The sequence below is a fragment of the Lissotriton vulgaris genome, chromosome 5, assembly GCF_964263255.1.
Source record: "Lissotriton vulgaris chromosome 5, aLisVul1.2, whole genome shotgun sequence".
In the NCBI taxonomy this organism is placed as follows: Eukaryota; Metazoa; Chordata; class Amphibia; order Caudata; family Salamandridae; genus Lissotriton; species Lissotriton vulgaris.
Genome location: NC_141693.1, coordinates 1,547,213,697 through 1,547,228,047, shown reverse-complemented (window position 1 = coordinate 1,547,228,047; position 14,351 = coordinate 1,547,213,697). Strand labels below are relative to the sequence as shown.

Below are 14,351 nucleotides of genomic sequence, written 5' to 3'. Positions count from 1 at the left end.
GAATGGGTTTTTAGCTCAAGGGTGTGTAGATGAAATGCAAGGTGTGTAAGTATGTGATCATGAAGTGCTTCAAGTGTAAAATCTGTATGATTTGTGCAGTTAAAGTGCTAATTTTGCCTACGAGAAAGAAAAGTACTGCAGAAGAATTATAAAGGATTGGCACATTGGCTGCCTTTGCTGATGACACAGTTGGCTAATTTGTAAAGCATTGGTCTATTAAGTTGCAGAGTGTGGTTGAACTTGGTTAGGAGACTTGGTGCCTTTTTCTGTGTCCTGCTGAAGACAAGGACGGCTTAATACCACTGTCAAAGCCCAGTTTATTGAGAAAAGCATCCAGGAAAGAAGAAGTGTTGAGTCGAAAGTGGTTCTCCTCCAATTTCTCTCCACTTGCTCGAAATCAAGAGCCTCCATTATAGCACAGAACAGAGTGTTATAGTCGGGGATGGAAGAGGATGAAAATGGGAAGTTTACTTATGGAGAGAACTGAGAAATGTCCTGTGTGCAGACGATTGAATACATTTAAATAATGCCTCTAGACTGCATGTGTTTATCTGTGCCTCAGTGGCCTAATGGATAAGGCACTGGCCTCCTAAGCCAGGGATTGTGGGTTCGAATCCCATCTGAGGTGAAAACCAATATTCACTCTTACTTTTCCAGAAAAATTTATATGTTTATTACATGCTTTCGCTCAGAAGCTTATGAGGTATTAGGAACTTTGAAATGGTACCATTTTACTTCTGTACTCTTCAGGGTCATGTTGGTGTTCTGAAGCTACAAAGTAGATTTTTAAACACCTATCTTTGTCAGATGCAACTTTGACCCGGCAGAAGATATTCCTTTGGAAAAAATGATTTGAATTGGATTGGTGTAACTGTTGTTTCTAGAGGTGGTGACAGGCTTTCAGCTACTTGAATAGGGCAAGTCAGGATTCATGAAACATATACAACCTTTGAGCGTGTGTAAATTGGCATATCCAGAAAGGAGCAGTTTGTACTACTGTCAAAACAGTTTCTCTCCACTTCTGGAAATATCCATAACTATGTAAAGCATACAACTGAGCTTTAATCTCATGAAGAAAGAGGTTTAAATGCAAAAAAGAAAACAAAAGCTTATCGTACTGGTGACATTCTCATTATATCGATTCCTAAAGAGTGCTTTAATTGAAAGGAGCTGTAAAAACACAATGGGATGTAAACCTAAATAACTATCAATATCATATTTCCCATCCTTGCATACCACCTACATTATAAAAATAAGCACAGTAGGACATATGACCGCGTGGCCTAATGGATAAGGCGTCTGACTTCGGATCAGAAGATTGAGGGTTCGAGTCCCTTCGTGGTCAGTTTTTGCCAATGGTCACACAACTCAGCTTTCCATTCAGAATGGAAGCAGGCTCTTCCAATACTCTTATAGCCATCATGTTCTCATTCCTAATTATTCATGAAGTGGAGTACATACTGCACAGTCATTTAGATTGCATCTTCAGCCTAAAATCTTGTCCATGTTAGTGGCATTAAGAAGTGCTTCTATGTACACCCACTGAATATGTAATAGGGTTGCAGAATTTTGACTTGACAGAATGGGTTTTTAGTTTAAGGGTGTGTAGATGAAATGCAAGGTGTGTAAGTATGTGTTCATGGAGTGCTTCAAGTGTAAAATCTGTATGATTTGTGCAGTTAAAGTGCTAATTTTGCCTACGAGAAAGAAAAGTACTACAGAAGAATTATAAAGGATTGGCACATTGGCTGCCTTTGCTGATGACACAGTTGGCTAATTTGTAAAGCATTGGTCTATTAAGTTGCAGAGTGTGGTTGAACTTGGTTAGGAGACTTGGTGCCTGTTTCTGTGTCCTGCTGAAGACAAGGACGGCTTGATACCACTGTCAAAGCCCAGTTTATTGAGAAAAGCATCCATGAAAGAAGAAGTGTTGAGTCGAAAGTGGTTCTCCTCCAATTTCTCTCCACTTGCTCGAAATGCAGAGCCTCCATTATAGCACAGAACAGAGTGTTAAAGTCAGGGATGGAAGAGGATGAAAATGGGAAGTTTACTTATGGAGAGAACTGAGAAATATCCTGTGTGCAGACACCAGTGTTTGACGATTGAATACATTTAAATAATGCCTCTAGACTGCAGTGTTTATCTGTCCCTCAGTGGCCTAATGGATATGGCACTGGCCTCCTAAGCCAGGAATTGTGGGTTCGAGTCCCATCTGAGATGAAAATCAATATCCACTCTTACTTTTCCAGAAAAATTTATATATTTATTACATGCTTCCGCTCAGAATCTTATGAGGTATTAGGAACTTTGAAATGGTACCATTTTACTTCTGTACTCTTCAGGGTCATGTTGGTGTTCTGAAACTACAAAGTAGATTTTTAAACACCTATCTTTGTCAGATGCAACTTTGACCCGGCAGAAGATATTCCTTTGGAAAAAATTATTTGAATTGGATTGGTGTAACTGTTGTTTCTAGAGGTGGTGACAGGCTTTCAGCTACTTGAATAGGGCAAGTCAGGATTCATGAAACATATACAACCTTTGAGCGTGTGTAAATTGGCATATCCAGAAAGGAGCAGTTTGTACTACTGTCAAAACAGTTTCTCTTCACTTCTGGAAATATCCAGAGCTATGTAAAGGATACAACTGAGCTTTAATCTCATGAAGAAAGAGGTTTAAATGCAAAAAAGAAAACAAAAGCTTATCGTACTGGTGACATTCTCATTATATCAATTCCAAAAGAGTGCTTTAATTGAAAGGAGCTGAAAAAACACAATGGGATGTAAACCTAAATAACTATCAATATCATATTTCCCATCCTTGCATACCACCTACATTATAAAAATAAGCACAGCAGGCCATATGACCGCGTGGCCTAATGGATAAGGCGTCTGACTTTGGATCAGAAGATTGAGGGTTCGAGTCCCTTCGTGGTCAGTTTTTGCCAATGGTCACACAACTCAGCTTTCCATTCAGAATGGAAGCAGGCTCTTCCAATACTCTTATAGCCATCATGTTCTCATTCCTAATTATTCATGAATCGGAGTACATACTGCATAGTCATTTAGATTGCATCTTCAGCCTAAAATCGTGTCCATGTTAGTGGCATTAAGAAGTGCTTCTATGTACACGCACTGAATATGTAATAGGGTTGCAGAATTTTGACTTGACAGAATGGGTTTTTAGCTCAAGGGTGTGTAGATGAAATGCAAGGTGTGTAAGTATGTGTTCATGAAGTGCTTCAAGTGTAAAATCTGTATGATTTGTGCAGTTAAAGTGCTAATTTTGCCTACGAGAAAGAAAAGTACTACAGAAGAATTATAAAGGATTGGCACATTGGCTGCCTTTGCTGATGACACAGTTGGCTAATTTGTAATGCATTGGTCTATTAAGTTGCAGGGTGTGGTTGAACTTGGTTAGGATACTTGGTGCCTGTTTCTGTGTCCTGCTGAAGACAAGGACGGCTTGATACCACTGTCAAAGCCCAGTTTATTGAGAAAAGCATCCAGGAAAGAAGAAGTGTTGAGTCGAAATTGGTTCTCCTCCAATTTCTCTCCACTTGCTCGAAATCAAGAGCCTCCATTATAGCACAGAACAGAGTGTTAAAGTCGGGGATGGAAGAGGATGAAAATGGGAAGTTTACTTATGGAGAGAACTGAGAAATGTCCAGTGTGCAGACGATTGAATACATTTAAATAATGCCTCTAGACTGCATGTGTTTATCTGTGCCTCAGTGGCCTCATGGATAAGGCACTGGCCTCCTAAGCCAGGGATTGTGGGTTCGAATCCCATCTGAGGTGAAAACCAATATTCACTCTTACTTTTCCAGAAAAATGTATATATTTATTACATGCTTCCGCTCAGAAGCTTATGAGGTATTAGGAACCTTGAAATGGTACCATTTTACTTCTGTACTCTTCAGGGTCATGTTGGTGTTCTGAAGCTACAAAGTAGATTTTTAAACACCTATCTTTGTCAGATGCAACTTTGACCCGGCAGAAGATATTCCTTTGGAAAAAATGATTTGAATTGGATTGGTGTAACTGTTGTTTCTAGAGGTGGTGACAGGCTTTCAGCTACTTGAATAGGGCAAGTCAGGATTCATGAAACATATACAACCTTTGAGCGTGTGTAAATTGGCATATCCAGAAAGGAGCAGTTTGTACTACTGTCAAAACTGTTTCTCTCCACTTCTGGAAATATCCAGAACTATGTAAAGCATACAACTGAGCTTTAATCTCATGAAGAAAGAGGTTTAAATGCAAAAAAGAAAACAAAAGCTTATCGTACTGGTGACATTCTCATTATATCAATTCCAAAAGAGTGCTTTAATTGAAAGGAGCTGAAAAAACACAATGGGATGTAAACCTAAATAACTATCAATATCATATTTCCCTTCCTTGCATACCACCTACATTATAAAAATAAGCACAGCAGGACATATGACAGCGTGGCCTAATGGATAAGGCATCTGACTTCGGATCAGAAGATTGAGGGTTTGAGTCCCTTCGTGGTCGGTTTTTGCCAATGGTCACACAACTCAGCTTTCCATTCAGAATGGAAGCAGGCTCTTCCAATACTCTTATAGCCATCATGTTCTCATTCCTAATTATTCATGAAGTGGAGTACATACTGCACAGTCATTTAGATTGCATCTTCAGCCTAAAATCTTGTCCATGTTAGTGGCATTAAGAAGTGCTTCTATGTACACGCAATGAATATGTAATAGGGTTGCAGAATTTTGACTTGACAGAATGGGTTTTTAGCTTAACGGTGTGTAGATGAAATGCAAGGTGTGTGTTCATGGAGGGCTTAAAAGTGTAAAATCTGTATGATTTGTGCAGTTAAAGTGCTAATTTTGCCTACGAGAAAGAAAAGTACTACAGAAGAATTATAAAGGATTGGCACATTGGCTGCCTTTGCTGATGACACAGTTGGCTAATTTGTAATGCATTGGTCTATTAAGTTGCAGAGTGTGGTTGAACTTGGTTAGGAGACTTGGTGCCTGTTTCTGTGTCCTGCTGAAGACAAGGACGGCTTGATACCACTGTCAAAGCCCAGTTTATTGAGAAAAGCATCCAGGAAAGAAGAAGTGTTGAGTCGAAAGTGGTTCTCCTCCAATTTCTCTCCACTTGCTCGAAATGCAGAGCCTCCATTATAGCACAGAACAGAGTGTTAAAGTCGGGGATGGAAGAGGATGAAAATGGGAAGTTTATTTATGGAGAGAACTGAGAAATGTCCTGTGTGCAGACAATTGAATACATTTAAATAATGCCTCTAGAATCCAAGTGTTTATCTGTCCCTCAGTGTCCTAATGGATAAGGCACTGGCCTCCTAAGCCAGGGATTGTGGATTCGAGTCCCATCTGAGATGAAAACCAATATCAACTCTTACTTTTACAGAAAAATTTATATATTTATTACATGCTTCCGCTCAGAAGCTTATGAGGTATTAGGAACTTTGAAATGGTACCATTTTACTTCTGTACTCTTCAGGGTCATGTTGGTGTTCTGAAACCACAAAGTAGATTTTTAAACACCTATCTTTGTCAGATGCAACTTTGACCCGGCAGAAGATATTCCTTTGGAAAAAATTATTTGAATTGGATTGGTGTAACTGTTGTTTCTAGAGGTGGTGACAGGCTTTCAGCTACTTGAATAGGGCAAGTCTGGATTCATGAAACATATACAATCTTTGAGCGTGTGTAAATTGGCATATCCAGAAAGGAGCAGTTTGTACTACCGTCAAAACAGTTTCTCTCCACTTCTGGAAATATCCAGAGCTATGTAAAGCATACAACTGAGCTTTAATCTCATGAAGAAAGAGGTTTAAATGCAAAAAAGAAAACAAAAGCTTATCATACTGGTGACATTCTCATTATATCGATTCCAAAAGAGTGCTTTAATTGAAAGGAGCTGAAAAAACACAATGGGATGTAAACCTAAATAACTATCAATATCATATTTCCCTTCCTTGCATACCACCTACATTATAAAAATAAGCACAGAAGGACATATGACCGAGTGGCCCAATGGATAAGGCGTCTGACTTCGGATCAGAAGATTGAGGGTTTGAGTCCCTTCGTGGTCGGTTTTTGCCAATGGTCACACAACTCAGCTTTCCATTCAGAATGGAAGCAGGCTCTTCCAATACTCTTATAGCCATCATGTTCTCATTCCTAATTATTCATGAAGTGGAGTACATACTGCACAGTCATTTAGATTGCATCTTCAGCCTAAAATCTTGTCCATGTTAGTGGCATTAAGAAGTGCTTCTATGTACACCCACTGAATATGTAATAGGGTTGCAGAATTTTGACTTGACAGAATGGGTTTTTAGTTTAAGGGTGTGTAGATGAAATGCAAGGTGTGTAAGTATGTGTTCATGGAGTGCTTCAAGTGTAAAATCTGTATGATTTGTGCAGTTAAAGTGCTAATTTTGCCTACGAGAAAGAAAAGTACTACAGAAGAATTATAAAGGATTGGCACATTGGCTGCCTTTGCTGATGACACAGTTGGCTAATTTGTAAAGCATTGGTCTATTAAGTTGCAGAGTGTGGTTGAACTTGGTTAGGAGACTTGGTGCCTGTTTCTGTGTCCTGCTGAAGACAAGGACGACTTGATACCACTGTCAAAGCCCAGTTTATTGAGAAAAGCATCCATGAAAGAAGAAGTGTTGAGTCGAAAGTGGTTCTCCTCCAATTTCTCTCCACTTGCTCGAAATGCAGAGCCTCCATTATAGCACAGAACAGAGTGTTAAAGTCAGGGATGGAAGAGGATGAAAATGGGAAGTTTACTTATGGAGAGAACTGAGAAATATCCTGTGTGCAGACACCAGTGTTTGACGATTGAATACATTTAAATAATGCCTCTAGACTGCAGTGTTTATCTGTCCCTCAGCGGCCTAATGGATATGGCACTGGCCTCCTAAGCCAGGAATTGTGGGTTCGAGTCCCATCTGAGATGAAAATCAATATCCACTCTTACTTTTCCAGAAAAATTTATATATTTATTACATGCTTCCGCTCAGAATCTTATGAGGTATTAGGAACTTTGAAATGGTACCATTTTACTTCTGTACTCTTCAGGGTCATGTTGGTGTTCTGAAACTACAAAGTAGATTTTTAAACACCTATCTTTGTCAGATGCAACTTTGACCCGGCAGAAGATATTCCTTTGGAAAAAATTATTTGAATTGGATTGGTGTAACTGTTGTTTCTAGAGGTGGTGACAGGCTTTCAGCTACTTGAATAGGGCAAGTCAGGATTCATGAAACATATACAACCTTTGAGCGTGTGTAAATTGGCATATCCAGAAAGGAGCAGTTTGTACTACTGTCAAAACAGTTTCTCTTCACTTCTGGAAATATCCAGAGCTATGTAAAGGATACAACTGAGATTTAATCTCATGAAGAAAGAGGTTTAAATGCAAAAAAGAAAACAAAAGCTTATCGTACTGGTGACATTCTCATTATATCAATTCCAAAAGAGTGCTTTAATTGAAAGGAGCTGAAAAAACACAATGGGATGTAAACCTAAATAACTATCAATATCATATTTCCCATCCTTGCATACCACCTACATTATAAAAATAAGCACAGCAGGCCATATGACCGCATGGCCTAATGGATAAGGCGTCTGACTTCGGATCAGAAGATTGAGGGTTCGAGTCCCTTCGTGGTCAGTTTTTGCCAATGGTCACACAACTCAGCTTTCCATTCAGAATGGAAGCAGGCTCTTCCAATACTCTTATAGCCATCATGTTCTCATTCCTAATTATTCATGAATTGGAGTACATACTGCATAGTCATTTAGATTGCATCTTCAGCCTAAAATCGTGTCCATGTTAGTGGCATTAAGAAGTGCTTCTATGTACACGCACTGAATATGTAATAGGGTTGCAGAATTTTGACTTGACAGAATGGGTTTTTAGCTCAAGGGTGTGTAGATGAAATGCAAGGTGTGTAAGTATGTGTTCATGAAGTGCTTCAAGTGTAAAATCTGTATGATTTGTGCAGTTAAAGTGCTAATTTTGCCTACGAGAAAGAAAAGTACTACAGAAGAATTATAATGGATTGGCACATTGGCTGCCTTTGCTGATGACACAGTTGGCTAATTTGTAATGCATTGGTCTATTAAGTTGCAGGGTGTGGTTGAACTTGGTTAGGATACTTGGTGCCTGTTTCTGTGTCCTGCTGAAGACAAGGACGGCTTGATACCACTGTCAAAGCCCAGTTTATTGAGAAAAGCATCCAGGAAAGAAGAAGTGTTGAGTCGAAAGTGGTTCTCCTCCAATTTCTCTCCACTTGCTCGAAATCAAGAGCCTCCATTATAGCACAGAACAGAGTGTTAAAGTCGGGGATGGAAGAGGATGAAAATGGGAAGTTTACTTATGGAGAGAACTGAGAAATGTCCAGTGTGCAGATGATTGAATACATTTAAATAATGCCTCTAGACTGCATGTGTTTATCTGTGCCTCAGTGGCCTCATGGATAAGGCACTGGCCTCCTAAGCCAGGGATTGTGGGTTGAATCCCATCTGAGGTGAAAACCAATATTCACTCTTACTTTTCCAGAAAAATGTATATATTTATTACATGCTTCCGCTCAGAAGCTTATGAGGTATTAGGAACCTTGAAATGGTACCATTTTACTTCTGTACTCTTCAGGGTCATGTTGGTGTTCTGAAGCTACAAAGTAGATTTTTAAACACCTATCTTTGTCAGATGCAACTTTGACCCGGCAGAAGATATTCCTTTGGAAAAAATGATTTGAATTGGATTGGTGTAACTGTTGTTTCTAGAGGTGGTGACAGGCTTTCAGCTACTTGAATAGGGCAAGTCAGGATTCATGAAACATATACAACCTTTGAGCGTGTGTAAATTGGCATATCCAGAAAGGAGCAGTTTGTACTACTGTCAAAACTGTTTCTCTCCACTTCTGGAAATATCCAGAACTATGTAAAGCATACAACTGAGCTTTAATCTCATGAAGAAAGAGGTTTAAATGCAAAAAAGAAAACAAAAGCTTATCGTACTGGTGACATTCTCATTATATCAATTCCAAAAGAGTGCTTTAATTGAAAGGAGCTGAAAAAACACAATGGGATGTAAACCTAAATAACTATCAATATCATATTTCCCATCCTTGCATACCACCTACATTATAAAAATAAGCACAGCAGGACATATGACAGCGTGGCCTAATGGATAAGGCATCTGACTTCGGATCAGAAGATTGAGGGTTTGAGTCCCTTCGTGGTCGGTTTTTGCCAATGGTCACACAACTCAGCTTTCCATTCAGAATGGAAGCAGGCTCTTCCAATACTCTTATAGCCATCATGTTCTCATTCCTAATTATTCATGAAGTGGAGTACATACTGCACAGTCATTTAGATTGCATCTTCAGCCTAAAATCTTGTCCATGTTAGTGGCATTAAGAAGTGCTTCTATGTACACGCAATGAATATGTAATAGGGTTGCAGAATTTTGACTTGACAGAATGGGTTTTTAGCTTAACGGTGTGTAGATGAAATGCAAGGTGTGTGTTCATGGAGTGCTTAAAAGTGTAAAATCTGTATGATTTGTGCAGTTAAAGTGCTAATTTTGCCTACGAGAAAGAAAAGTACTACAGAAGAATTATAAAGGATTGGCACATTGGCTGCCTTTGCTGATGACACAGTTGGCTAATTTGTAATGCATTGGTCTATTAAGTTGGAGAGTGTGGTTGAACTTGGTTAGGAGACTTGGTGCCTGTTTCTGTGTCCTGCTGAAGACAAGGACGGCTTGATACCACTGTCAAAGCCCAGTTTATTGAGAAAAGCATCCAGGAAAGAAGAAGTGTTGAGTCGAAAGTGGTTCTCCTCCAATTTCTCTCCACTTGCTCGAAATGCAGAGCCTCCATTATAGCACAGAACAGAGTGTTAAAGTCGGGGATGGAAGAGGATGAAAATGGGAAGTTTATTTATGGAGAGAACTGAGAAATGTCCTGTGTGCAGACAATTGAATACATTTAAATAATGCCTCTAGAATCCAAGTGTTTATCTGTCCCTCAGTGTCCTAATGGATAAGCCACTGGCCTCCTAAGCCAGGGATTGTGGATTCGAGTCCCATCTGAGATGAAAACCAATATCAACTCTTACTTTTCCAGAAAAATTTATATATTTATTACATGCTTCCGCTCAGAAGCTTATGAGGTATTAGGAACTTTGAAATGGTACCATTTTACTTCTGTACTCTTCAGGGTCATGTTGGTGTTCTGAAACTACAAAGTAGATTTTTAAACACCTATCTTTGTCAGATGCAACTTTGACCCGGCAGAAGATATTCCTTTGGAAAAAATTATTTGAATTGGATTGGTGTAACTGTTGTTTCTAGAGGTGGTGACAGGCTTTCAGCTACTTGAATAGGGCAAGTCTGGATTCATGAAACATATACAATCTTTGAGCGTGTGTGAATTGGCATATCCAGAAAGGAGCAGTTTGTACTACCGTCAAAACAGTTTCTCTCCACTTCTGGAAATATCCAGAGCTATGTAAAGCATACAACTGAGCTTTAATCTCATTAAGAAAGAGGTTTAAATGCAAAAAAGAAAACAAAAGCTTATCATACTGGTGACATTCTCATTATATCGATTCCAAAAGAGTGCTTTAATTGAAAGGAGCTGAAAAAACACAATGGGATGTAAACCTAAATAACTATCAATATCATATTTCCCTTCCTTGCATACCACCTACATTATAAAAATAAGCACAGCAGGACATATGACCGCATGGCCCAATGGATAAGGCGTCTGACTTCGGATCAGAAGATTGAGGGTTTGAGTCCCTTCGTGGTCGGTTTTTGCCAATGGTCACACAACTCAGCTTTCCATTCAGAATGGAAGCAGGCTCTTCCAATACTCTTATAGCCATCATGTTCTCATTCCTAATTATTCATGAAGTGGAGTACATACTGCACAGTCATTTAGATTGCATCTTCAGCCTAAAATCTTGTCCATGTTAGTGGCATTAAGAAGTGCTTCTATGTACACGCAATGAATATGTAATAGGGTTGCAGAATTTTTACTTGACAGAATGGGTTTTTAGCTTAACGGTGTTTAGATGAAATGCAAGGTGTGTGTTCATGGAGTGCTTAAAAGTGTAAAATCTGTATGATTTGTGCAGTTAAAGTGCTAATTTTGCCTACGAGAAAGAAAAGTACTACAGAAGAATTATAAAGGATTGGCACATTGGCTGCCTTTGCTGATGACACAGTTGGCTAATTTGTAATGCATTGGTCTATTAAGTTGCAGAGTGTGGTTGAACTTGGTTAGGAGACTTGGTGCCTGTTTCTGTGTCCTGCTGAAGACAAGGACGGCTTGATACCACTGTCAAAGCCCAGTTTATTGAGAAAAGCATCCAGGAAAGAAGAAGTGTTGAGTCGAAAGTGGTTCTCCTCCAATTTCTCTCCACTTGCTCGAAATGCAGAGCCTCCATTATAGCACAGAACAGAGTGTTAAAGTCGTTGATGGAAGAGGATGAAAATGGGAAGTTTATTTATGGAGAGAACTGAGAAATGTCCTGTGTGCAGACAATTGAATACATTTAAATAATGCCTCTAGAATCCAAGTGCTTATCTGTCCCTCAGTGTCCTAATGGATAAGGCACTGGCCTCATAAGCCAGGGATTGTGGATTCGAGTCCCATCTGAGATGAAAACCAATATCAACTCTTACTTTTCCAGAAAAATTTATATATTTATTACATGCTTCCGCTCAGAAGCTTATGAGGTATTAGGAACTTTGAAATGGTACCATTTTACTTCTGTACTCTTCAGGGTCATGTTGGTGTTCTGAAACTACAAAGTAGATTTTTAAACACCTATCTTTGTCAGATGCAACTTTGACCCGGCAGAAGATATTCCTTTGGAAAAAATGATTTGAATTGGATTGGTGTAACTGTTGTTTCTAGAGGTGGTGACAGGCTTTCAGCTACTTGAATAGGGCAAGTCAGGATTCATGAAACATACACAACCTTTGAGCGTGTGTAAATTGGCATATCCAGAAAGGAGCAGTTTGTACTACCGTCAAAACAGTTTCTCTCCACTTCTGGAAATATCCAGAGCTATGTAAAGCATACAACTGAGCTTTAATCTCATGAAGAAAGAGGTTTAAATGCAAAAAAGAAAACAAAAGCTTATCATACTGGTGACATTCTCATTATATCGATTCCAAAAGAGTGATTTAATTGAAAGGAGCTGAAAAAACACAATGGGATGTAAACCTAAATAACTATCAATATCATATTTCCCTTCCTTGCATACCACCTACATTATAAAAATAAGCACAGCAGGACATATGACCGCGTGGCCAAATGGATAAGGCGTCTGACTTCGGATCAGAAGATTGAGGGTTCGAGTCCCTTCGTGGTTGGTTTTTGCCAATGGTCACACAACTCAGCTTTCCATTCAGAATGGAAGCAGGCTCTTCCAATACTCTTATAGCCATAATGTTCTCATTCCTAATTATTCATGAAGTGGAGTACATACTGCACAGTCATTTAGATTGCATCTTCAGCCTAAAATCTTGTCCACGTTAGTGGCATCAACAAGTGCTTCTATGTACACGCACTGAATATGTAATAGGGTTGCAGAATTTTGACTTGACAGAATGGGTTTTTAGCTTAAGGGTGTGTAGATGAAATGCAAGGTGTGTGTTCATGGAGTACTTCAAGTGTAAAATCTGTATGATTTGTGCAGTTAAAGTGCTAATTTTGCCTACGAGAAAGAAAAGTACTACAGAAGAATTATAAAGGATTGGCACATTGGCTGCCTTTGCTGATGACACAGTTGGCTAATTTGTAATGCATTGGTCTATTAAGTTGCAGAGTGTGGTTGAACTTGGTTAGGAGACTTGGTGCCTGTTTCTTTGTCCTGCTGAAGACAAGGACGGCTTGATACCACTGTCAAAGCCCAGTTTATTGAGAAAAGCATCCAGGAAAGAAGAAGTGTTGAGTCGAAAGTGGTTCTCCTCCAATTTCTCTCCACTTGCTCGAAATGCAGAGCCTCCATTATAGCACAGAACAGAGTGTTAAAGTCGGGGATGGAAGAGGATGAAAATGGGAAGTTTACTTATGGAGAGAACTGAGAAATGTCCTGTGTGCAGACACCAGTGTTTGACGATTGAATACATTTAAATAATGCCTCTAGACTGCAGTGTTTATCTATCCCTCAGTGGGCTAATGGATAAGGCACTGGCCTCCTAAGCCAGGGTTTGTGGGTTCAAGTCCCGTCTGAGATGAAAACCAATATCCACTCTTCCTTTTCCAGAAAAATTTATATATTTATTACATGCTTCCGCTCAGAAGCTCATGAGGTATTAGAAACTTTGAAATGGTACCATTTTACTTCTGTACTCTTCAGGGTCATGTTGGTGTTCTGAAACTACAAAGTAGATTTTTAAACACCTATCTTTGTCAGATGCAACTTTGACCCGGCAGAAGATATTCCTTTGGAAAAAATGATTTGAATTGGATTGGTGTAACTGTTGTTTCTAGAGGTGGTGACAGGCTTTCAGCTACTTGAATAGGGCAAGTCAGGATTCATGAAACATATACAACCTTTGAGCGTGTGTAAATTGGCATATCCAGAAAGGAGCAGTTTGTACTACCGTCAAAACAGTTTCTCTCCACTTCTGGAAATATCCAGAGCTATGTAAAGCATACAACTGAGCTTTAATCTCATGAAGAAAGAGGTTTAAATGCAAAAAAGAAAACAAAAGCTTATCATACTGGTGACATTCTCATTATATCGATTCCAAAAGAGTGCTTTAATTGAAAGGAGCTGAAAAAACACAATGGGATGTAAACCTAAATAACTATCAATATCATATTTCCCTTCCTTGCATACCACCTACATTATAAAAATAAGCACAGCAGGACATATGACCGTGTGGTCCTATGGATAAGGCGTCTGACTTCGGATCAGAAGATTGAGGGTTCGAGTCCCTTCGTGGTCGGTTTTTGCCAATGGTCACACAACTCAGCTTTCCATTCAGAATGGAAGCAGGCTCTTCCAATACTCTTATAGCCATCATGTTCTCATTCCTAATTATTCATGAAGTGGAGTACATACTGCACAGTCATTTAGATTGGATCTTCAGCCTAAAATCTTGTCCACGTTAGTGGCATCAACAAGTGCTTCTATGTACACGCACTGAATATGTAATAGGGTTGCAGAATTTTGACTTGACAGAATGGGTTTTTAGCTTAAGGGTGTGTAGATGAAATGCAAGGTGTGTGTTCATGGAGTGCTTCAAGTGTAAAATCTGTATGATTTGTGCAGTTAAAGTGCTAATTTTGCCTACGAGAAAGAAAAG

At 39.2% G+C, this 14,351-nt stretch overlaps 6 non-coding genes across 6 annotated transcripts; all 6 read left to right on the top strand.

Moving 5' to 3' along the window:
- Positions 1 to 555: 555 nt before the first annotated feature.
- Positions 556 to 628, top strand: TRNAR-CCU (transfer RNA arginine (anticodon CCU)). Its single transcript has one exon. It is a non-coding gene; the product is annotated as a tRNA-Arg (tRNA).
- A 644-nt stretch (positions 629 to 1,272) lies between these two features.
- On the top strand, positions 1,273 to 1,345 carry TRNAR-UCG (transfer RNA arginine (anticodon UCG)). Its single transcript has one exon. It is a non-coding gene; the product is annotated as a tRNA-Arg (tRNA).
- A 1,519-nt stretch (positions 1,346 to 2,864) lies between these two features.
- On the top strand, positions 2,865 to 2,937 carry TRNAQ-UUG (transfer RNA glutamine (anticodon UUG)). The gene has a single exon. It is a non-coding gene; the product is annotated as a tRNA-Gln (tRNA).
- A 790-nt stretch (positions 2,938 to 3,727) lies between these two features.
- Positions 3,728 to 3,800, top strand: TRNAR-CCU (transfer RNA arginine (anticodon CCU)). Its single transcript has one exon. It is a non-coding gene; the product is annotated as a tRNA-Arg (tRNA).
- Positions 3,801 to 7,609: 3,809 nt separating this feature from the next.
- Positions 7,610 to 7,682, top strand: TRNAR-UCG (transfer RNA arginine (anticodon UCG)). The gene has a single exon. It is a non-coding gene; the product is annotated as a tRNA-Arg (tRNA).
- Positions 7,683 to 12,334: 4,652 nt separating this feature from the next.
- Positions 12,335 to 12,407, top strand: TRNAR-UCG (transfer RNA arginine (anticodon UCG)). The gene has a single exon. It is a non-coding gene; the product is annotated as a tRNA-Arg (tRNA).
- Positions 12,408 to 14,351: the final 1,944 nt, after the last annotated feature.